A 23453-nucleotide genomic window follows, 5' to 3' on the forward strand; every position below is an offset into this window, starting at 1 on the left:
AAGGAATTTGGGGAGAAATCTGAACTGTATTGGCTTTTCTTGCCTTTACTTTATGAGCTGATAGAGGTCTTTTTGGGAGTTGCTTATGTATGTACTGTAACCTTTTTCCATTTTGGTCACCCAGTGGTGCCATACTGCCAGTTCTGGTACTGGCACAAGTTGCTCAAAGAAAGGAAAGATAAAAAGAGACACTGTACCTGGGAAAGGCCACTGAAAGGACACTGGTTTGATCAGGGCCCTGAGGAATGCGCTGAGTTTAGCCGGAGAAAGAGAGATAAAAAAGTTAAGGCTATCTTCCAACCACTTTGGTTTCCTCAGCTCTAAACACAGCTGGAGCGAAATAGGAAAGGTCTCAACCCTCGGCCTTGACCTGTGGCAGACTGCTGTTCTACCCAGGCCCCAAAGTCCTTGACATCTCTCTGGAACATGGAGAAACACCTGGTCCCACTGAATCCACAGTGAAAATAATTCCCCAGCTTAATGACAAAGCCCTTGTGGCGTCAAAGCAGCAAAGTATCTGAGGCTAATGCATGGGCTGCTTTCAAATCATTAATAACAACGACAACGCTAATAATATTAGTGTGGAAAAAAGGGGAGAATAAGAACGGGTCTTCTAATCCGTCATTTGGAGCCTTCCTGTTTTATAGCCCATGGAAGATGGCGCTCCCTGCTCTGTTTCTTCATCTTTGGGTCCCAGATACAAATGTGAAGAGAATGGGCACATTTCCAGGTGGGTCCTGGAACCTGGGTCCTACATACCTTCAGGACATTGCCTGAGAGCCACATAAGCCCAAAGGGCAAAGGAGCATGGCTCGAAAAGGGAGAAATGGGCAGCATAAGCCCCAGAATCAAACTCACTGAAGCAGATGGAGCCCATAGGCTGAAGCTGACCCCGGTAAGCAGTCCATTAGCATGAATGTTTTGTGGAATGGCTAAATCAAGCTAACTACCACATGCATTACCTCACATATTTGTCTTTTGATTGTTTGTTTTTAGGGACAGAGTCTTGACCTGTCACCTAGGCTGTAGCGCAGCAGTACAGTCATGACTCACTGCAGCCTCAAATTCCTGGGCTCAAACAATCCTCCCATCTCAGCCTCCCTAAGTATTGGGATTACAGGTTTGAGCTCCTGTGCCCAACTGACTTTTGTATATGTTTAAAACACTTATAATCTATTCTGTTGGCAATTTTCAAGTTTACAATATATTGGTATTATCTGTAGTCACTATAATGTACAATAGATCTCTTGAACTTACTCTTCCTGTCTAATTAAAATTTTGTGTCCTCTGTCCAATACATCCCTAATCTCCCCACCGCAGCTCTGGTAACCACCACTCTATTCTGCTTCTGTGAACTCAACTTTTATACATACATCAAAATATCATGCTGTACGCCATAAATATACACACTTTTTATTTGCCAGTTAAAGAAAGAAAGAAGCATTCGCATTTAAAAAAAAATAATAATTGCTTTGGATCAAACCATCACTCCAGCCAGCCTAGCAGCCCTGGCAAAATTAAAAAGTAGAAGACAGGCTCTTCAGCACCCTTTCCCCAGGATAAGAAGAGCTTCACCCTTTGCATTCTTTACCTCCTCTGCCCTTGTGCCTTCCTCGTGATAGTCTAGATTCAAAGTTTGGGAGGGTCCTTGATGTCATTTAGTTGAAAGTTCTCATTCACAGTAGAGGCAGTACGAGCATCACTCCACTAACTAGGGGCAAATCAGGACTAAAACCGAGGACTTCTCACCCTGAAATCTTTCCACTATGTTGACTCACTTTTGTTCTTTTTCTCTTTCCTAATTTATCTTTAAGGAATGATTTTTAAGTCTTTTACTTTAAAGTGTAATTTGCCACTCTTAAAAATGCAGTCCGTCTAACAGCCTTATGTGAAAAGAATGGTGCTGCTACTATAAAATAACAGAAAATGTTTTAGAGAAGGTGGCTCTTGAGCAACATCTTACCGAGGGCAAGGCTTTGATAGTGAATATCAGGAAATGCATCCCTGACAAAGTGAGGGGATTTAGCAAAGGTGAAGGGGCAGTAAGGGGTCTGCCTTAGAGATGAGGAAAAGAATAAAGCCTGGTTTAATTAGAGTGTGTGTGGACAGGAGAGAAATAGATGAAACTGGAAAGTCTGAGAACAAATTCTTGCCCTATCAACCCAAGGACATTTACGCTTTTTAATTTATTTATTTATTTTGAGACAGAGTCTTGCTCTGTTGCCCAGGCTGAAGTGCAGTGGTGTGATCTTGGCTCACCGCAACCTCTGCCTCCCAGGTTCAGGTGATTTTCCTTCCTCAGCCTCCTGAGTAGCTGGGATTACAGGCACCCACCACCATGCTGAACTAATTTTTGTATTTTTAGTAGAACTGGGGTTTCACTGTGTTGGCCAGGCTGGTCTCAGACTCCTGACCTCAGGAGATCCATGCGTCGGCCTCCCAAAGTGCTAGGATTACAGGCCTGAGCCACCATGCTCGGCCAACATTTACACTTTAACAAGTCTTCTGAAGGTCAGTCAATCCAAGTAAGTCAAATCTCTAATGGTGGCAATCCCAACCCAGCGCCTGGCCAGTAAGGAATATGTTTCAGATAAATCCCTTCTAGCCTGTTATAAAGCTCCCTCCTAATGTCTCTTTGCTAATATGTTTTATCTGAGTCTAATGGGTACTGAGTCCTTTGGACCTCTTGGCAGATGGGGAGGAGATCTGAGAGGCTTCCCTATGCAGGCAAATTTTAGGAGACAGCTCAGGGTTGTGGTTAAAAGCACAGACCCTAAAGCCAAGTAACCTGGGCTCAAATCCAAGCTCTGCAGCTCTGGGAAAGTTGCTTAAGCCCTATGTGACTCAATTTCCACATTTGTAAAGCATCAATGCAAATAACAGTACTTAGCCCCTTGAATTGTTCAGAAGATTAAGGGTTAATACATGTATTGCTGAGCATGGCATATACCTAGTGCTAGGTATGAGCAACTATCGTGATGTTGCTGATGATGCTGTTCTCTTTCTTCTCAGCCCTTCTTTTCTTCTATGCAGAGTAAACAAATAATAGTCTTCCTATATGAACAACACTTTACAGTTTGTGACTACTTTCATATATATTTGGTCTTTAGCAGGGGTTGGTTGTTAAAGTAAATCAAAATGGGGAATCCCTGAGTGGACAAAACCAGTAAGGCCTCATAAGTAACCTAAGCCTTGCTTGATTTGCAGACATAAGGAAACTTAACCGGAGCTATTTCTTGTAAACTCTTGTATTAAAAAAAAAAAAGAGAGAGAGAGAGAGAATTTAAGTTCAACCAATCAGAAATAGCCAACAAACTTGTAACTACATAACTAGGGACTTTCCAGTTGGATAGGCCAGGTGCAGCAACGGTGTAACTGTAACCAATCAAATACGCTCTTTGCTTTACATCTGTGCCTGCTCTATAAAAGCTGCACTCCGCTCCACCTCCTTGTATTCCCTCAGTGGCGCACCTGAACTGCTTCTGGCTCACAGCTGCCCAATTCATGAATCATTGTTTTATCAAATAAACTCTTTAAAAAAAAAATTGTATTATGCCTCAGTTTACCTTTTTAACAGGGTGTTAACACTTTTGACATATGAAGGTGAGTAAAATAGCCCCAATAATAAATAGATTTTTCCTGGGTTACCATGGCACCAAATGGCAAATGAACCAGATCTGGCATTATCAACTCATTTTTCCATTCATTCATGTGTTGATATTCATCTGCCTCACCACCTGCTCTGTGTCAGGCATTGTGTAAATTACTGGTGATATGGGTATTAGACACTCAATCCCATTTCTCCAGGACTCACGGGCTAATGAGGAGATAATGTAGACAGTGTGGTGGTGTGAGCAGAGGAGAAGACAGGTTGCCCTAGAAGACTTAGAGGAGCTGGCAGGGAGGTCAGCAGAGATTTCAAGGAGAAGGAACCTAGAGGTAAGTCTGGAAAAAGAAAAGCAAATCATCAAGCATGGAAAGCAGGAAAGGAAGGCCACCTCTTCCTTCTCTAACCCCACCTCTGCCCCAGCACAGGTCCTCCCTGGGACTGGCAAAACTCTTGAGTTAAAAAACAAAGCAAAGCAGAACTCCCAGTACTTGCTGCATGCCTCATATGCTCAGAATGTTGGTTCAATCCACAGGTGCTCAGCCTCTAACTCAGGGATTGAGAACTCAGCAGGGCAAATGATGAGAACAAAGGCAGCAGGATGAGGGCAGGTACTGTGTGCACAGTGTGGCCTGGAAGTAGAATTGGCCCCAGGTGATATACACAGATGCCCAAAGGGTATCAGCCTGCTGAGTGTGTCTCTGTCTTGGTCACCCATAATATAACATCAGCTCCCTTTCACACACCACACGCTATGCAGAAGACTGTTTACATCTGGTAGCTTTTTAATTTCACCTGTCAACCTTCAAGAGCAGACTTTGTAGAGAATTAGAAAACTGAGGCAGAAAAGGCTAATTTGCCAAAGGTGGATGAATTAGTTATCTCTTGCTATTCACAGATAACCCCAAAACTTAATGCCTTAAAGCTACAATAATGACTTATTATCTCTTATAATATCTGTGAGCTGAGAATTCAGTCTGGACACAGCGGAAATGTCTAGTCTCTGTTCCCACGATACCTAGGGCCTCTGCTGGAACATGCAATGGCAGGGGACTGGAATCATCTGCAGGCTTACACGCTCACATGCCTGGAGGTTTGATGCTGGTGGCCTTCAAAGCCCAAAGCCCTTTGTTGTGGCTACTGGCTGGAATACCTATGAATGGCCTCTGCATGTGGTCTAGGCTTCCTCACAACATGGTGGTGATATTCCAAGAACAAGCATCTAGAAAGAAAAAGAGCCAGGCAAAATATATTGCCTTTCATGAGCTTACCTCAGTGGTCATGGCACGCCACATCCACCATATTCCTTTTTTTTTTTTTTTTTTTTTTTTTTTTTTTGAGCTGGGGGAGTCTTGCTCTGTCATCAGGCTGGAGTGCAATGGTGGGATCCCGGTTCACTGCAGCCTTTGCCTCCCAGGTTCAAGCAATTCTCCTGCCTCAGCCTGCCGAGTAGCTGGGGCTGGGACTACAGGGACACACCTCCAAGCCCAGCTAATTTTTGTATTTTTAGTAGAGACAGGGTTTCACCATATTGGCCAGGATGGTCTCAATCTTTTGACCTCACTATCCGCCTACCTCAGTCTCTCAAAGTGCTGGATTACAGTCTTGAGCCACCGCACCTAGCCCATTATATTAATTTCATTGAAACAATTATAGGCATCCATCCAGACCTGAGGGTAAAAATCCAAAAAACAAAAAAAAAGACCTCTCACTTTTCCAAGATCAGTGTCAATGTTGCATTAAAAAGAGTATGTGGAATGGAGTATATATTGGAAACCTTTGCAAAAACAATCTCCCGCAGTGACATGAACTGGGGTCCTATCTTTGCTGTGGCTGTACCGAAACACCTGCCTTCTCACAATACCAGCTCTGCTGCTGGGAGGGGGACACATTTGTCCACAGATGTCTGCGTACCCAGAGGCTCCCATGCTGGGTGACCTTCTGTTTATTTGGAGAAGGTGGCCATTCTCTGATCTTTGTCTTCTTTTGACTCCCTTGTCCTCTGAGCCCCAACCAGAGCTTTCAGGGAAATGCAGGTGACAGATCAAGCTGATCAAGCTCAGCAGAGTGGTACCAAGGTAAACAGCCAAACAAGTTTGCTTTCCAGCCTCTGTGTTTTTGGAGAGGACATCCTTAACCTTGTTTCCAGCTGTTTCTGTATTTCTATGCTGCCTATCACCTTTTAGACCCAGATGCGATATGAATTATTCATTTGATTTGGGGCAGGTGCACCCATTTCCTTCCAGGACCCTAGGGGCAGGCATAGGAAATTAATTCACAACGTCTGTAGCTGAAGTCACTTGCAATTTCCACACCAAGGAAAAAATAAAGTTATGGGACTTGAGAAAGCTCCAAGGTGTTGAGAATACTCATCAGCAGTTCTTCACTGCCTCTGTAGAGACAAAAAATGGGTACTGATTCCTGTATGAAAGGTTTATGTTTGTTATCAAAAAAGAGTTTCTCAGTCTTGGAGGTTACAAGGCCCCGTAATAGTGACTAGGGCGTGTCCCAGTAGCTCTTACCTGGAAATCTTAAAACAACAGTGGCCAGCCACATAATCCCTATAATCCCAGCAATTTGAGAGGCCATGATGGGAAGATCCCTTGAGCTCAGGGGTTTGAGACCAGCCTGGGAAACATAGACCTCATCTTTACTAAAAATAAATAAATAAATAGCCAGGCTTGGTGGCACGTGCCTGTGGTCCCTGCTGCTCAGGAGGCTGAGGCAGAAGGATTGCTTGATTCCAAGAGACAGAGGCTACAGTGAGCTGTGATCACTCCACTGCACTCTAGCCTGGGCAATAGAGCAAGATCGTGTCTCAAAAGAAAAAAAAAAATGGCACAAAACCGCTTAGACACAGAGGATGTGCCCTCTGACTACTCAAGTTTCCCCTCAACTTGACTCTTCTGTTATTGACTGGGTATTCCAGGACTAATGAGTTGAGGCTCTGTCCCTAAAACAGATAGAGTTTTGGGGTTTCTTAAAACTGGGTGTTAAATGAGCTTGAAGGACAAGCCTCAGAGATGGATATTAGCGATGCCCTGATTAAAGCCCAGCCCTCGCCGCTCTGGGTTTCCTAAGAGCTTAGTTGTTGTTATGTGCTCTCCATCAGTAGAACTGCCATTTAAGCTGACTTTTTCTTAGTATGAACTTTAAAATATTCTGGAGCAGTCCTGATTCCCTAACCATGTCTTCAAACATGGAAAATTTCTGACTGAGAGGATTGCATTTGAACATAATAATATAACTCTAGACTCTCAGACCTGGGAAAGGAGAGGAAGTATGTTCTGATGGTCTCCATCAAATTCCAGGGGTTCTTCTAGGTGTCCTTAGGGCCTCTTGGGTGGAGGAGAGGGCAGCTAGTGAACGGACTCCAGGATCACCCAACCCGGATCTCACTAGAGCAACTTGTGTTTATCTGTTTATCAGGCACATACTGAATCAAGGGGTCCTCATTAAAAAGAATTTAACAAACACTAACCCAACTCATTGGTTTGTAGAAGGCAAGATGGATGCCAAAGAAGGGCCATTTCTCACCCACAATAATATTAAACGGCTTTTACGCAAAGAAAATTATCTAGAAACTCAATATCCCAGCTCCGTCATATTTCCTTTCAGAAAAGGCATCTTTGCACTGAGTGTTTGGACTGTAGATCATGCAGTTTTTCATGACTCAAAGCCATTGTTTGTGGAGGAACTATGGAAACAGAAAGTTTATAAGATATAAACTGCCTTCCCAGCATTACTCTGATAGGAAGGGTCTTTTTTGTTTTTTCTCTTTTGCATTCATTTTTGTTATTTCAGTAATTGCTCTATCTGGACTCTTGGGACAGTTAGGCACCTGGCTAAATTGATTCTTTTCACACTTCAATTTGAAAAGAATCTTATGCCATAAAATACATGTACCCTGATTCTCTTCTTCATTGCCATTTGATCTGGGAACTGTTTGGCCCTAGCAACCCCTACTGATTGATAAGTGTGAACTACAAGGAAGCCATGTAACAACAATTCTAAGTGGTTATGGTTATTTATGGCATGAAATTTAGCAAATGCATCTGCTGCTAGAAATATTTGACATAAAATTTCCAGAAAAAAAAAGTCCTGTTAACACTGAGAGCTGAATTTTTGCTAAGAGTCTTTTATTAGGTCATCCCCAGGATGATAACTGATAGTATTCATATTGCTATAATTCTACATATTAGTATTATTATAATATTAATATTATTATACACTAATATACAGAATTATATGGAACTATATATTGCTATAATTCTATATATTTGTATTCTATATAATGGTATTTAGACTATTATGGTGATGTTGAGATTGGGACATTCAACATAATTGAATATTCCAGGTAAAAATAGTAAAGGATTGTTGCTACTAAATTATACACCAAGCACCTTATTTACATAATACCTTTGAATCTAATCCTCTTAATCAGCCCCATTGTTTAGTAGGTGAATAAACTGAAGCTGCATCATGTTTTGTCACATATTTGGTGGCTCACAGCTGGGTGAGGACTTGGGTTTGGACCTGGCTTTTTCTGACTCTGGGATACATGTTCTTCGTCACCTTATTGGACCAGCTATCCCTTTATATGGCTTTAGAGTACCTCTTGGCTAGACATCACATCTTTTGCTTTTAAAAGCATATTCAGAAAACCATTTAAGCTTTTCATGGAAATAATGAGCTATTATTAAGAATTTCAAGTTGCTTAAAAATTAAAAAGTGAATGAATACTAAAGAACTGTGAGATTTTGTAAGGAAGTTGCTCTCTACCTCAATTGATCCCAAGTTAGATATTTTTAGTATGCATTTTTTAAATTTATATTTTTAGTAGGTTTTCTGCCTTCTGTCTCACCTTTTCTTTTCACTTCTAGTTTGGGGAAATAAATCACTGTGTATGTTATGATTAGGTGCAAAGTAAGAGCTAATGGATTCCAAGTGGGGACAATTGAGCTCAAACATATTGAGCTCTAGGACAGCCATGTCATCCACTCAAGCTTGTTTCCTCTTGGGTCCCCAGCTGCATTTCAGATCACTGCTTGCGGGGCAAGCAACTTTGGGCTAAGGATATTTTACCGTAATTGCTATGACTGCTGCCATTTCAACTGCAAGAACTTCTGTTATATCTTGTCAAATATTCAGATGCTGCCTAGTATCTTTTACAGGAATATTGGTTTGCAAAAACCAAAAAGGCTCTGTTACATGGTAAGTTCATTGATAGCATATTCCATTGCAAGTATACCTAAAATGGTCATGGGACTCCATGGTTTTATGATAAATTATGTTAACTTATTATTGGTATTATACAATTATTGATTCACTGATTATTGATTATCAAATATTGATTATCAAATATTAATTGAACACCTACTCAGTTCCAGGTAGTACTCTAGGGTGGACAAAACATTGTAATGGACAAAACAAAGGCCTTGCCTTCATGGAGCTTATATCCTATTAGGGTTTTAAAATTTGGATTGCAATTTTAAAATGCCTACAAAATTTAATCACGCTCATCCTCATGTGACCTTCACAAAACTTTGAGAAGTAGACAGGGTGGGTACTGATCTTACATTTCACAGATGAAGAGACTTACTTGGATTTTCCTCCTTCCATCTGGTAGAACCCAGGAAGGACTGAACGGTTCTACCAGATGGGAAGAGGAAAATCCAAGTAAAATCCAAGACTGACGGCAGGTTGTGAGGAGCATGGTGGAGCAGCAGGCTGCCCTGGCCACCCACTCCTTGGCATTCAGCTTCCATATCACCTCCCCATTGAGAACACTGACAAGGAGTCTTCGTAGTAGGCAGACAGGGCAGAGGTCCCTTCCTGCAGAAAGCCTCCAGGGCTGGAGATAGAGATGAGTGGAGAGTCTAAGGGAATCCCAGGGAACCCCCATAGAAACTGAGATTCACCACCTGCATGGGCCAGCAGCCCCTGCATCCCTGCTTTCCACCCTTCCTAGGGCACTTTACATTTTCTACTGTGAATGTTTCAAAATATTCATATGTGAAAACTAATATTTTACTTTTATGGCTCCTCATGTTCTCAACTCTCAAATGGGAGCAACTCTGTTACCTGCCCCAGAAGCTCCAAGGATTGAAAAAGCTGCTGTGAGAAGGAGCGACAGAGGGCACAGTGTGTGCTTGTCTGCCTGATAGTGGGTCAGCAGCAGGGCAGGCTCCATGGCTGGGCAGGGCCAGGCAGAGGTGGGCTGGCACCTCAGTTCTGTCTTAACGGCTCTGAATTTAAGTATCTTCAAAAATGGATGAGGACATCTACGAACACCTGCTACACAGGGTTATAGTAAGGATTAAATTAACACCAAGCATGTATGGTGGCCCTTCATGTCCATGGATTCTGCATTCGTAGATTCAACCAACTTGAAAATCAAAAATATTTGAAAATAATGGACAGCTGCATCTGTACTAAACAGATACAGATTTTTTCTTGTAATTGTTCCCTGAATAATATAGTATAACAGCTATTTACACAACATTTACATTGTATTAGCTATTCTAAGTAACTTAGAAATGAATTACGCAGGAGGAGGTGCATAGGTTATACGCAAACACTACTCCATTTTATATCAGAGACTTAAGCATCTACAGATTTTGGTACTTACAGGGGTCCTGGAACCAATCAATCCCCAACATATATCAAAGGACAACCGTATTCCCCAGCATGGGTTCCAGCACGTAGCAAGTGCTCCAGAAATGAAGGCTGAAGTTGGAGATGTACAGATCTCAGAACTTTGGTTTCATCCACAGACCATGTGGAGTAAAGATAAGATAAATTAGCTTAGCACATTAGACACCTGAAAGGGAAGTCATATTCATTATTTAATTAGTTTATTATAGTTTTTAATGATAAAGGATATTCATTCTTCATGTTCTTCATCCAGCCAACCACAAATGTTTCCGGGAACATTCAATTATGTGTTATTACAAAAGCACTACCCGAGGTTTTTCATTCAGTCATCCAGAGAAAGAAGGTGAAGTTGGAAAAAAAAAACTGACTGCCAAATGGTTGGTGACATCCACAAGGACACAGTCTGGCTGGTCACAGAGCTGTCTCATTACCTGGACTGGGGTCTATGGAACCATCACTTCACTGCCTCCCTTTGACTGCCACCTGCCACCTGGGTTAATCTGGATTCCCTCAGATGCAAAAACAAAAACAAAATGAGAATTCATCAAATCCATAGTGCTCTCTTGTATAGGTGTTATAAAGGTGGTCGGCCCAGGCGCCCTGGTAGTGGATGTTGTAATGAGAGCCGCAGCGTGCTAGTCTGTCCTTGCTAACCAGGGAGCTGGTGACAATTCACTACCCATGGGAGCCTTTAAACACAGCTTATGGAGACTTTGCAACTTAGTCCCTAAAAATGAACATTCAGGAGAGACATCTGGCCACCTGAGCAGAAAGCAGAAAAGATGAATTTTATGTTTGTTCAAAACAATCTTGAATTTGCCTTTGGGTCTCAAAATCAGGGTTAGCTAACAATATTCCTATTTAAAGAGCAACCTTCAAGAGACGGGCTCTCAGGTTAGCACTGGGAGGATGCAGGGTTGAGACAGCCAGACTGAAAGTCTGTATTATTGCAAACTGCCTCAAAAGCTTATTTTTTTCCAGCTATCTTTTGGATCTTATTGGTTCTAATTTGCTTAAAGGGGCTTCCCTTTGGGAGGAAACACCCAATACCATCTGCTTCATTGTTTTGTGGGAAAATATATGCAGTTAAAAGGGGAAAACAGTATTTGCCTAGTCTGAAGCTTTTGGTGCTCTCCCACAACTATTTGACCTGAATATATTAAATATTGTAATGTTTTGTTACATGTCCCAGGGCAAAAAAAAAAATCCAGGCTATCACTTATTAGCTTTCTCTTCCTGGATCCTTCCACAGTTGATTCGATGGCGCAAAAGATAGTGGGGAAATCCAAAGGTAAAGGTTAAACTCTGTTTTATTATGTTTACAGGATTTAAAGGGTAAGTCAGGAAGTGCTTACATAACATCAAGTGAAAGTGGTGGATTAGTAACCAGAGCGAGACTTAAAAGCAGCCTTAATCCTCCGAATCTCCAGGGGTGAAAGGTCAACCTCTAACACCAGGTTGTGTAAAGAATGGAGAAGGCACAAGCTTCTGTTTCATCATGGCCCTGCTAATCCACTGAGGAAATGAGCAGCCGGGGGCTTGGGGAGAGGTAAACGCCTCCTTCAAGAAAAGCCACCTGTGAATTCAGCCAAGGAGGACGTAATTAAAGTCAGAAGGGCCCAGTGCAGGGGGCAGGCAGGCAGGCGGACACAGGCCCTGCTGCAGTGTTTGACGGCAGGGAGGGGGCTTCTACCACGTCTGAAGAGTCAACTGTGTCAGTCCCCCAGCCAAACCTGCACAAGGACCATGACTTTTTCCCAACAGGCTCTTGTCATTCTGAAAAGTAGGCTGGCAGACCAATGACAATCACATATACTCAGACACACACACACACACACACACACACACACACACACAGCCTCATCAGTAATTCTGGAAGAGGTTGGTTGACATACCAAGAGAGTCAGCTGCCAGGCACAGGGACCCAAAGAAATATTAATAAATCAGGCTTGTCTTGCTTGCTGTCTTGCTGGATTGTGCTCTCTTGCTCATCAAAAATGGAAAAAAAAATTCTTACTCATGAATATAAGATTTAAATAGATCCTCTAAAATTATATTCAGTCTTATCCCCTAGGATTTTAAATACTTTTGGAAGTAATTGCCTGTAATATATTGAAGGGTGTTTATCTTGCTATCTGAGCTGCTGACTGTCCATCTCCATATCCATCTCACTGTCTACCTGCTTATTGATTGGATGTGTGTTTAAGACACACATCTTAAGACACAAAAATAAACCTGAGGGCAAGGGTGACATCATATGGATGTGAGCACTTAAAAAAAAAAAAAAAGAAAGAAACCTAATTCTAAGGACAGCAAAATCCATGATGTGGACACCTTTCTCCTCTGGCTCTCTTGGCAGCCATTTCCCGCCATGAAAAAGTAGAATCAACTTTTGAATCTTCAGCCCCTGGCTTTGCCCAAGAAAGCATCTTTCCCTAAATTTCCCATAAAACCACAGTGCGTTATATGAAACATTTAAAGTCCACAACTTAGTAAACATCTTTCTTCCATGCGTGGACAAATCGGAACTTTGGATACAATCAATTTACAAAAGAAAGTTTGAACACATTTCAGCACAAAGCTAAAAAAGCTTTTAGAGTAGCCGTTCCATATTTATTCTGAGCTGGCCTTTATTAAATCACTGGTGAAAAACACAGAGATTCGTCTCAGCTGTAGTTTCATCATCTTAAAACAGCAGAGGCATTTATCTTATGAAATTGCAGAAGTCGAGCCCCGTGCAGACTGATGGCTCCAAGGTGCTTTTGGCATTAGTATCTGATTGTCTCGCCTAAGGTGTTTGTGACGCACACGGCTGTTAATAGCTTATGCTGTTCATTTTTTACAGAATTTATGGTTTAAGCATTATGCTTAGAATATCTAAAATATTTCTTTCCTTCTTTTAAAAAATGGTATCAAACTATTTCATGTGAAATGTGAAAAGTGCTTAGTTGCATAGATTTGATTCTTTGCCACCCATTCCTCCCCTTCAGAGCTCTCAGCTCTTTCCCTGGTGTTTCAGAGCCTGATTCATTCCCACCAACTATTTTCTTCATTAAGTCAAAACCAATAACCGAGCTGCATTTCAAAAATCAGGGTGATAATTAAGTATTTGCTTCTCTTGGGATATGGGTTTTAAAAAATAGATGATATACAGGATTCAGGTGCACACCTTAAAGGGGGTCTAAGCCTGCTTGATACTGAAGGTGGGACTGAGGATCGCAGCCTTATTCTGTATCAGAGCTCCAGAAACAACTGCCTCATGACATTGACTTCGCTCTACCAAGGGTCCAATTTTGTCTCTTGATACAATCATCTGGTATAGTCAAATTAGATGCCGAAATGGCTCCCCTACATAGCAGGCAATGCCATTCACCCCTACTACAGCATGACTTCAGTGGGGGAAAGAAGGAGGGACAGGTGTCTTTAAAAACTGAAGTTGAAATCAAAGCGAACTTTAAACTGAAAATTCCACTCACAAGGAAACTGATTAGGAAAGGAACTGGTTCTGGTAAACGGGTACAGGGTCAACAGTCAAGTCACAGTGACTTACTTAAAAAGAAACTAAGTTTTGACCCCCAATCTTAAAGAGAATGAGGGACTTCAAAAGGAAGTTGTGCCTAGTGTGTTTATGGGATGGAAGTCATGGGAGATGTGAGGACACTGCAGCACACCAGCCGGGATACCCAGTTGACCTATGGCAGGACACCAGGGCACAGGGAATGTGAAGGAGAGACTGCACCCAACTCGAAATCTTTCAAACCTCTTTCCTCAACTGTGCATTCGGAGTCTGGTGCTGGGACAAAGGCAAGCCCTATGGAAGCGAATTTGCATATTTTCATTTTGCCTAAATGCAATGAAATAAATTGAAAGACAAAATGGCTTTATCTCACTAAATCCTCCATTTGAGGCAAACTTCAGCAAAGCACAAGCAGAAGACAACATCTTAGACCAAGAGTCTCAATATCCACGTTTTTGAGACTGTCCCAAACGCCAACATGCTAGACAGAATTTATAACAATCCAAGAAAGCAGGATCCAGTAGAATACCTTATCTCATAGATGAACTGGGCGTTTTGCTCCAAGTAATACAGAGAAGCCCCTTTTCCAGGGCTGAAGCTCACACATAACTTCTCTCTCTCTCATGAAGGAGAAAAACGAAAAATTTGGACACAGCTCTGTGGTCCTGAATAGGTCCACACGTAAGGGTGTGGGGAAAGGGGTCTCCAGCTCAAGTTCTAGTTCTGCCCCTCCTTCATCTTGTGAGTCCCTGAGAAATGGGGGTGATAACGACCTCTCTGCAGGGTTGCTACAAGGGATTTAAAGGGATAATGTGTGCAAAACACTTAACTCTGCATCTAACACAAAGTAAACCCTCCATAATGACAGCTGTTATTATCAATTAGCCTGGGTCATTTCCTTTGTAAGATTCAGCGTTACTGACCCAGCAGAAATCTCTAAGCCAGAGTCCTCTGTTCAGGGGTGAGTTGTGCCACCCATGCACAGAGGCCAACCACATATCACGGACCTAAGTCACCCTTTCAGTCTCCCCTCAAATGTCCCTCTAAGGTGATGGAGTAGTCCTTGGTACCTCCACTTAGAGCAGTCCCTGCAGCCTCTCGGCCCTTTCAGTCTTTGCCTTGTGGCTCTGAGTGGAGGCATGAAGCAGACGGATAAAGAGTGGGAAAGGGTGGGGCTAACTCTGAGACTTTAGAATGGGGAGGGGAAGAGCTGACAACTTTCCGGAAATTTAGCAAGCAATCCGCGTGCTAGCATAATGTCCAAATTTTAGGAAAAGAGTTTAGAACAGGAAATGCAAATACAGCTCTCATCTTCACAAAGCAAATTTCTTTTACAACAACAAATTCTCTGGAACTCTCTTACATGTCCAGGAAATAAGAGCATACCCTTGTATCCTTTTAAATAAGGACATAAGCTGCATAGAGGTTTGGCTTTACACCGGATGCTGAAAGACTATCAGTTCTATATAACAAATATCCAGTTTCTCCAGGAAAAAAAGCCCAAATAGTCTTTAAGTTATACTACGTTTTAACACAGGAAGTAAACTGCTTTTCTATAGTATTTGTGGCCATGACTCCATCCTCCCTGTATCAGGCCAGTTTCTTTTCATTTGCAGAGAGATTCAGGAGGACACTTAAATGTTTTCAAAGCAAACAACTCTAATTTCAAAGCTTTGCTTTCAAAATGCTGGCCTAATGAAGTTCAAAACCTAGAGAAAGAGTGAGTGATTTGCATTCTTGTACAGATTCCAACACATGACCAGCAGTTATTCTGGCATCCACATGTTGGCATTGGTGGTCAGTGCTAAAAGCCTTTCACTGCCTCATTCTCCTGCTCTGAAAGACATTCATCTGAGCTAATCAAATAAGAAGAAGAATGAACACTTTCTATGCCCCAGGCACTGTTCTAAACACTTCGCATGTATGGACTCATTCAATCTCCCATAACCCTCTGGGATAGGTACCACCCTGAGTTGGTTCCCGAGCAGCTTTCTTCATGCACTGGAGGAGAAATAGTGCTTGCACCCTCCAAGCCTGGGGCTCCAAGCCACAGCACCATTCTAGTCCCAGCTCTGCTACTAATAGCAGGTGATTCTGGAAGGCTGTTTGAGCTCCTTAGCTTTAATTTCTTCATCAATAATTAAAAACCAGAAAACATATGGCTTCCATTGTCCTTTGTAATTCTGGTTATGATTTTCATAAAACCCCAAAGCCAAGAGCCTTAAAATAAGCCAAGTGTTCATTTCTCCAGTGAAGTTGTGGCTTGGACTTCAGGCTTGGGTATCTTCTCTACTGGAGAAGTATAGCTCCAGTGATTTGGGACAGTGGATGGGTGGGGCCTTGCAAACTGGTCTGCTGAGAAAGAAAGCAAAGAATAAAAATAGAAAGCTTGGAAAAATCTGCTTGGCAAATCTGATTTTTATCACAGATGACTCCAGTTACTTCAAGGAGTGTCAAGAGAATTTTAAAGTAAAAAAATTAATTCATTCACATGTTAAAATGTTGGTGGTGGTGAGAGGAGTGGCTCACAGAACTGCCAGTTACAGGGGTCTGGAACAAAAGAGAGGGTCCTTGAAAAAGTAGATAGTGTCACAGCCAGGAGTACAAACATTTCTGCCTTTAAACTGCCATCTACCTTTGCACCTAGTAAATTTATGGAGATACGCATCAATCCATACAGGCACATGGCTCATGCCTGTAATCTCAGGATTTTGAGAAGCCAAGGTGGGTGGATTCCTGGAGATCATGAGTTCAAGATCAGCCTGGCCAACATGGTGAAACTCTGTCTCTACTAAAAATACAAAATTAGCTGGACATGGTGGTGTGCGCCTGTAATCCCAGATACTTGTGAGGCTGAGGCAAGAGAATCGCTTGAACCTGGGAGATGGAGGTTGCAGTGACCCAAGATTGCGCCACTGCACTCCAGCTTAGGCAAAAAGAGTGAAACTCCAGCTCAGAAACAAAAATGAAAACAACGGCAACAAAAAAACAAAAACATCAATCCACCGTAGACCCCAGTTCTGTAATTCTGAGCACAAACCCTTTGAGATAACAAGGTTTTGCAGCCAGAATTCTAGTTCAGTCCCAGGGCAGGTGTTAAAACTTGGGAAATAAGGTACAGAACTGGAAACTGGGTAGTTCTGTAGGTGGTTACAGCAGGGTGGTAACTGGGGAGGAAACGTATAAACTTTGGAGTCAGGCAAAATCCCACTTTCTCACTCACTAGTCTCACCTGCTCTTCTTAGGCAAGCTGCTTCCTATCTTTTAGCATTGGTGCTTTTAATTTGAGAGAGTTAGTGCCTACATTATCAGGTTTTCATATTAATCAAATGTGAGCACATGTGTGCAAAGTGTTTAATGGAAAAATTGAATATTTGATTATTAGTTTTTATGCCCTCCCCCTTTAAAGAAAAAATAAAAAGAGAATTTTAAATTTTTAAAAAGCACAGCCAAACCCCTCCAGCTGGAGAATACTCCTGGGTTGACTGATACAGGTCTCTGTAAACAAACATCAAAAAAGCATTAAAATATCTGTGCAAAGTGTTTGGCACAAATAGTAGACTCTTCCATTTAGTTTTTGCCTTCTGTCTCTTAAAAAATAGCATATTTCACATTTTGTAAATGTAGAGCAAGGATACTAAAGGCAGGAACTGTCCCTTGGGTGAGTAACATAGGTCTAAAGAGTGGGAAATGAGAGGCTGGGGACAGTGGGGACCCAAAGCACAGAAAGTCAGAACACCATGGTTCTCTCTGAGATGGAACTAAAAGGTCAATATCTTACCCTCCTTTATCAAAGTAGTATCTGCATTGTTGTTTTATTTTTTAAATGATAATTTTTTGTCTCTTATTTGTGCTCTTTCAACATGTTCACCTAAACTATTTTTAAAACAGGGTTGTTATGTTTATAATGGCCTAGAAAGAACTCATATCCAAGAAGCATTATCACTCCCAAAGTATGTCATTCTCTCCTGTACCACACCCTAATAGTGAAGACAATAATTTACTCATAAAAACTAGTAGTTGGCATTTGTATGGAATTTATTCAGCTATTGCATGAGAATTAAAATAAAATTATCTTCTCACCAAAAGAGTTAGTAATTACCCCAGGCTAAGGCTGAGGTAGAGTTCAGAAGAACATGAGTTCTGTGGATCTTTATTTCTCTATAAAATTAGCAACTTCCTTGCACATTAAATGAATTTTACATACAACCTTAAATACCTATTTTCAAAACACAACCCTGAAATGCCCAGCCAGGTCTAAAAATAGAATTTTTCTTTCAAAAATCAGCCCATTTTGACCACTTTTGGCATTTGTCATTGTCAGAAACACTTTGCCAAAGTCCTGATTGCCTCTTCCCAGCCGGCAAAATGCTCACGTTATGTTGTCTTCTGCGGCGGCAGCCCCTGGGGCTGGACAGCTCATGCGGCATTCAGAGAAGAGACAGGAGGAGGGAGAGGGAGGAAAAGGGATGTTGGGCGGGGCAGAGCCTGGGAGATGAGAGTGAGAGAGCAAGAGAGAATGGAAAGGAAGGGACTCGTACATGTCTCTGTTGTCTCATTTCTCTCCCAAATCCTCAGTTCCTTTCACAGGGAGGGTGTGTTTTTGGTAGACTATCCTGGACTCTCTCAGTTCTATAACACACCTTTGAACTTGTGAGTACACACTGAGAGTCAAAAATCTCTATTCTATTCCCCATCAATCTAGCCACCTTCATCTCCCTTCATGCTAACTATATCTCCTTCCTCTGTGTGTGTGTGTGTTTCAGATGGATATAAACATATGTGATAAGTACAGACTCATGTTAAGAGTATTTGCAGAGATTCACACAAACGCACCCAAAATATATTGTATACAATACATATTCAGTATCTTCTAAATTATTAAAATCACAGGAAAGAGAGAGGATTACCAATTATGGATAATCCGGTAGGTTTCATAAATTATTTCTAGGAAATACTTTAATCAATGTAAGTATGTTATACAATTTACAATTTCATTCTTTTTCCATGATAAAAGTTGCTCATGGTCATTAGAAATTTTGAAAAATAGAGCAAAATAGAGGAGAAAAAAATTATTCATAAATCTAGGATTTGGAGCAAGCTACTAGTAACGTCTAGTGTGCTCCTAGTCTTTATATATAGCTTTAGTAGTTACAATGTCAGGGTTTATGAAATTTTCTATCATTGTCTTTTTCACCAAAAATAAAACAAAAACATTCTTCCTTTGTATAAAGACTTTTGTAAACCTAATTTTAAATGACTATAAATAATCACATTAAATGAAGTATCACAATTGACCCAACCATTTTCCTACTGTTGTACATATAATTTCTTCCCAATAGTTTGACATCGAAGTTTTCCTACCCAACACCCCACACCATTTCTCTCATCCTCCTCAGGAAGCCTTTGCAAATTTCATCCATTTAACAAATGTCATTATCAGAGCAGCCACCATAATACCTGGCTAAACAAGGGACACACAGGAATAGGTAAAAAGATAACGATCCCTACAGCCATAGGAGCTGCCTCCTGCCTGACCTCATTTTCAAACTTCCCATGGGTGGCCTCAATGCTTCTGGAATCTCTGTGCTTTGCTGATAAACCCCGTGCTGTGCCCTCTCACTTAGGCTCAACCACAATGCTAGCCCCGGGGGCGAGACAGCATTTCAACATGTTCCTTCTGATACCCTCTAGAGCATGTAGCACAAGGCTTTGTGGACTGTGAGCATGCAGTGCGCAGCAAATGCGGAAAGAGCCTCATTCCTGTTATATGGATCAGCCTCCCTAATTGTGTGATCTCTAGCTTCGCACTTGTTCACTTCATTCCATATTTCCTGAGCATCTATTATGCTCCAGGCCGTGTGCCAGACACCACGGAGAGAACAAAATGTGATTTAATAACATTCCTGCTCTAATCCCTCATCTAGGAGGAAGTAAAAACTTGGTCCAATGGAACTGTAATAGGAGAAAGCCTTTGTCCAGCAATAATGATTATAACAGGCACGACTTATTAGGTGCTAATTGTGTTCTGTGAAAGTTAAAGAACTTTACATAGCTTGCATACTTTACACAGTTCCTACAGGGTGGATGTTATTATCCCCTTTTCTAGGTGGCAAACCTGAGACCCAGGGCTCTCAGAAACAGCCCACACAAAGCCTGGGGAAAACAAAGGGAAGAAACATGACTCACACTGGAGGGAAGTGATGAGATTTCACAGGGTAAATTCTACTATACAGGTGGGGGCTCAGAGGCTCCCAAGTTTCTGGAAACCTGGAAATAGAAGGAAAAGGCATCCCAGCTAGAGGGAAGGGATGCCTCCTTTTTCTATCACCAGGTTTCCAGAAATTGGGAAGCCCTCAAGTTGGAAAAGCCTTTGAGTGAGAGCAAAGCCAGTGAGTCAGAAACCTCATGGGTATTTCAGAAATGGTGACCACACGTGGCATGAACTAACATGTCTGTAAATAATACTCAAAGGTAGTTTGGTGGGACTGAGAGGCAATGGCCAGGGATGTTTGGGCATCTACAGTATTCCAGAGACTTTACCTGTGTTATCTCATTTTGGCCCCTTCAGCACCATGAGGCTGGTATTACTACCTCCATTTAAAGGATAAAGAAACTGAGGCTGTGTGTAAGTGGCCAACTCTGAATACAAACGCAGTCTTACCTGGCAGCTCTGCAGGGTGGCTAAGAGCACAGGCCTGCCGCCTTGGCCTCCCAAAGTGCTGGGATTACAGGCGTGAATGACAACCTGGCCAACATAGTGAAACCCTGTCTCTACTAAAACTACAAAAAAATTAGCCCGGCATGGTGATGGGCTTCTGTAATCCTAGCTACTCGGAAGGCTTAGGCAGTAGAATCACTTGAACCTGGGAGGCAGCGGTTGCAGTGAGCTAAGATCCCACCACTGCACTCTAGCCCAGGCAACAGTGCAAGACTCAAAAAAAAAAAAAAAAAAAAAAAAAAGAAAGAAAGAAAGAAAAGAAAAGCAAAAGAACACAGGCCTAAGCACTTAACTTCCTTCTGTCTCAGTCTCCTCATCTGTGAAATGGCCATGCAGTGGCACCTTCCACATAGGGAAGTTGTAAAGACTAAACAAATAAATACATTGAAGTGCATGGAGTGGACGAAGTGCTCAATATGTAGTAGTGGTTGTGACGACCCTTCTTCTGCTCTCTGGATGTCTGTCACCTGGCTCTCTGCCATCACGGCTTACATCCATGACTACACTAGGGCCATTTCTTCCCTTCCCTGTCTGCTCACGACTTTCACTAATGGGGCAAGGCTCTTGGAATTTGCATCCACTCTCTTGTCTGCTCTATTAACATATTCTTGGTTGTACCCAATATCTGGATTTTTTTTCTCCTTTCAACTCTTTTTATCTCTTGGAGAGCAGTAGAAAGTCAATTTTTTTATATACTTCATAACATACTACCATACCAGCCCAGTATTCTAGGGGTACCAGCACGAATTTTCATGCTTATTGAATAACATCTCTTTCCCAAGGTCTTTGATGCAGAAGGGACCCAGTGAATAGATGGTTCATCCTCCATATATGTGTATTCTGCACTCATGGATTCAACCACAATTATGTGTGGAAATAAAGCATCTTTGCTCAACATGTACAGACCTTTTTTCTTGTCATTATTCCCTAAACGATAGAGTATAATGCTTACTTACATAGCAGTTACATTGTATTTGGTACTATAGGTAATCTAGAGATGATTTAAAGTATATTGGAAGCTGTGTGTAGGTTGTATGCAAATGCTATACCATTTTATAGAAAAGATTTGAGCATCTGAGGATTTTGGCATTCACAATCACCCATGGATGCCACCCTGCCAAAAAAAGACCATACTGCATGAGGGGGGTGAAAATCTCTTTCATCATTTTTCAAATTTGGTCTCAAGTCTTAAGACAGCCCATAGGTGGACTAGCAGGTGGGCTGCTTTGCAGGAAGCTGGCTGAGGAGCGGGGTGTCCTAGGCCGTGCTAAGATGATAAGAGGAAGTCTGAGTCAGATCTTTCAGAAAGGATGGTGCCGACATCAGGGCTCTTCTCAAAGGCCAAAAGAGAGATGGGTTATGTGGGCAGGATGGCTGGCACCAGGTGGCCGATATCCAGGCTGGCAGAAGTGGAAACAACTCCACTAGAGATAAATCACATATCACCAAAGCAGACCCTCTGCCAGTAAGGACTCCATCAGCTACTGGCTGCACCAGGCCCACCTCCACCCAAAGGAATCTAAATCTTCAGTCTTGGGGAACCTGAGCTTATAGTTGCTGATTTTATTTACGGCTCATATCCCTTCATTGTTCACCAGAGGCTCGTGTGTAGTGTGTGTGTGTGTGTGTATGTGTGTGTGTGTGTGTGTGTGTGTGTGTTAGGGGGAAGTATTTCATTTGAATTTATTTACCAATTCTGTTTTTCTGTTTTTAAAATTCATTTTCTGATTTTGTTTCATCATTGCCTCCTATTTGCTTTCCTTGGGTTGATTGTGTGCATGCATTTTTTATTTTGCTATTTTGGATTTCTTCAATATGAGTTTTGTTGTCAATAACACTTTTAAAAATATTTATTCTCGAAAGAAGACATATAAGTTACCAACAAACTTGAAAAATGCTCATCATCACTAAATCATCAGAGAATTGCAAATCAAAACGAAAATGAGATACTGTTCTCATACCAATCAGAATGGATTCTGTTAAAAAGTCAAAAAAATAACAATGAGAATGCTGGTGGGAATATAAGTTAGTCCAGTCACCATGGAAAGCAGCTTGGAGATTTCTCAAAGATCTAAGAATTGAACTACCATTTGACCCAGCAATCACATTACTGTGTATATACCTCAAAGAAAAATAATTTAACCCAAAGGGCACATTCACCTGTGTGTTCCTCACAGAATTATTCGCAATAACACAAACATAGACTCAACCCAGGTGCCCATCATTGGTGGACTAGATAAAGAAAATGTGGTCCATATACACCATGGAATATGACATAGCCATAAAATGAAACAAAATCATGTACTTTTCAGCAACATGGATGCAGCTGTAGGCTTTCATCCTAAGCAAACTAATGTAGGAATAGCAAAACAAATACCACGTTCTCCCTTATAAGTGCAAGCTAAACATTGGGTACTCATGGACATAAAGATGGGAACAATAGACACTGGATATATCTAAAGCAGGAGGGAGGGATGGAAGCAAAGGCTGAAAACTTACCTGTTGGTTATTATGCTCACTATCTGGGTGACAGGTTCAGTCACACTCCAAACCTCAGCATCATGCAGCATACTTTTGTAACAAACCTGCACATGTACTCCCTAATTCTAAAATAAATGTAAAAAGTAAATAGTTGATGCACAACAGCAACATGTTTATACTACCTACAATGTGATAGGCCTTCAATAGCACTTTGCATATATTAACTAATTTAATTCTTACAACAACTCTGTAATTCTTACAACAATGATGCAGGTGCCATTATCATTCCCATTTTCCAGATGAGTAAACTGGGGCACAAAATGTTAAGTAACTTCACAGAATCATGCAAACAGTACTTGGCAAAGGCTGGATTGAAACCCTGGGCACTTTGCCTCTAGAGTTCACCTATAGGTCACCACCTGTGTGCCAACCCATAATAGTAACAGCCAACATCACTTGTGGTCTTAGTA

General features: G+C 41.6%; 1 long non-coding RNA gene across 1 annotated transcript; it reads left to right on the forward strand.

Annotated features, from left to right (window-relative positions):
• The first annotated feature begins 1512 nt into the window (after window positions 1–1512).
• LOC116531810 lies at window positions 1513–21577 on the forward strand. The gene is made up of 3 exons (XR_004260598.1): window positions 1513–1524; window positions 12723–12725; window positions 21441–21577. It is a non-coding gene; the product is annotated as an uncharacterized LOC116531810 (long non-coding RNA).
• Window positions 21578–23453: the final 1876 nt, after the last annotated feature.

The sequence above is a fragment of the Sapajus apella genome, unplaced genomic scaffold, assembly GCF_009761245.1.
Source record: "Sapajus apella isolate SASKATOON/1434 unplaced genomic scaffold, GSC_monkey_1.0 scaffold72, whole genome shotgun sequence".
In the NCBI taxonomy this organism is placed as follows: domain Eukaryota; kingdom Metazoa; phylum Chordata; class Mammalia; order Primates; family Cebidae; genus Sapajus; species Sapajus apella.